Source organism: Helianthus annuus, chromosome 15, assembly GCF_002127325.2.
Source record: "Helianthus annuus cultivar XRQ/B chromosome 15, HanXRQr2.0-SUNRISE, whole genome shotgun sequence".
Lineage (NCBI taxonomy): Eukaryota > Viridiplantae > Streptophyta > Magnoliopsida > Asterales > Asteraceae > Helianthus > Helianthus annuus.
This window is the reverse complement of record NC_035447.2, coordinates 154,048,720-154,050,673: the sequence shown is the minus strand read 5'-3', so window position 1 is coordinate 154,050,673 and position 1,954 is coordinate 154,048,720. Positions and strand designations below refer to the sequence as shown.

Genomic DNA, 1,954 nt, shown 5'->3' with positions numbered 1-1,954 from the left:
CGTCACCCTTACGTAGTGTATGAGCTCCAGTTCTAATAAGGACATAAAAGAACCTCTAGAAGAACCCAAACGCTTTCTCAGAAAAAGACTAAAAGCCAAGAACCAAGAGAAAGTTTCGGGGAATCCACTTCCAATGGCGGACCAACGTACCCTCATGGATTATCTACGACCCACCGTAGGTAACCTAGGCGCCGCTATCAACGCACCGAATGTTGAAGCCAATAACTTCGAACTTCGGCCACATTTGATACAAATGCTCCAAAACTCCGCAACTTTCCATGGGCTTGCGGACGAGGATCCCCATCTACATATTACTAATTTCTTAGAAATATGTGATACCTTTCGGATCAATGGAGCATCAAATGACGCCATCCGCCTTCGAATGTTTCCTTTCTCACTAAAAGACCGAGCAAAAGCTTGCCTCAACGCCCTCCCAGCTGGATCGGTAAACACCTGGGATGAACTAGCCCAAAAATTTCTATATAAGTATTTCCCTCCCGCTAAAACGGCTAAATTAATGACTGAAATTAATACATATTCACAAGAGGATAGGAAATCCTTATATGAAACTTGGGAAAGGTTCAAGGAGCTATTGCGAAAGTGTCCACATCACGGCCTTGCGATATGGCAACAAGTATCCACTTTCTATAATGGGTTGTTGCCACACACAAGGCAGACACTTGATTCTAGCTCCGGGGGACTTTTAGGTAATCGCCGCCCGCATGAAATATATAACCAAATTGAGGAAATTGCTCAAACCAATTTTTAGTGGCACACTCCCCGAGGCAATAAATCTATTGCCCCGGGCGCCCATAAGGTTGATGAAAGCACTTCTTTACAAGCCCAAATCGAGACTCTTTCTGCAAAAATAAAAAAATTGGAAATGACAAAAACAGTCTCGGTTATGGCTTGTGAAGGGTGTGGTGGGCCACATGAAAATTGGAGTTGTATGAAAGAAACAGACGATCAACAAGAGTCGGTAAGCTACATTGAAAATAGACCTAGGCCGTCGGGTCCTCCAATGGGCACTTACAACCAAGGATGGCGAAACCACCCTAACCTTGGTTGGAGAGAGCCTGGCAATAGTAGTAACCAACAAACCCAACGAATAAACTTTCAACAACCAAGAAATGAGTCACAAAATTTCACTCAACAACAAGGTGGACGAGAAAGGCTTGAAGATACTGTATCTCGCCTCATCTCCGACACTGAAAAGAAAAACTCGGAAAGGTTTCTACAATTAGAATCAAATTTTAGAAACCAACAAGCTAGTATTCAAAACATAGAAAAAAAATTAAATCAACTAGCTCAAAATTTTTCCGAGAGACCACAAGGTGCATTACCAAGCAATACCGAAACAAACCCGAAAGCGCAAGTTCATCTCATCACTTTACGAAACCGCACCGTGGGGCCTGCGGAAGCACCACCGCCGACAAAAGAGACTGTACCCCCGCCTCTGCAGGAGAAGAACTCCCCTCCATCATCAGAGCCTACCAAGGCTCCTCGAGTTCCGTACCCCGGTAGGTTAATTCGTCAAAAGACCAATGAGCAATTCGCAAAATTCTAAAGTCTATTAAAACAATTGCATGTCAATATTCCTTTTATTGATGTCCTAACCCAAATGCCCAAATACTCTAAGTTCATGAGGGACTTCCTCACTCATAAAAAGAAAATTGAAACCTTGCAATTAGTTAACTTAGGCGAAGAATGCTCTGCCCTCGTACTCAACAAACTTCCCCAAAAGAAAATCGATCCTGGAAGCTTCACGATTCCCTGCTCGATCGGGGACTCCCCCGTTCGTAATGCACTAGCCGACCTTGGGGCTAGCATTAACCTCATGCCTTCATCAATGTTTAAAAGACTCGGCCTAGGAACAACGAGTCCTACAAAAATGAGCATACAACTTGCTGATCGATCCGTCAAATTCCCGCAAGGTGTCATCGAAAACATCCTA

The 1,954-nt window shown here is 43.8% G+C and overlaps 1 non-coding gene across 1 annotated transcript; it reads right to left on the bottom strand.

Annotated features, from left to right (window-relative positions):
* Window positions 1–511: 511 nt before the first annotated feature.
* Window positions 512–618, bottom strand: LOC118487849. The gene has a single exon (XR_004882792.1). It is a non-coding gene; the product is annotated as a small nucleolar RNA R71 (small nucleolar RNA).
* Window positions 619–1,954: the final 1,336 nt, after the last annotated feature.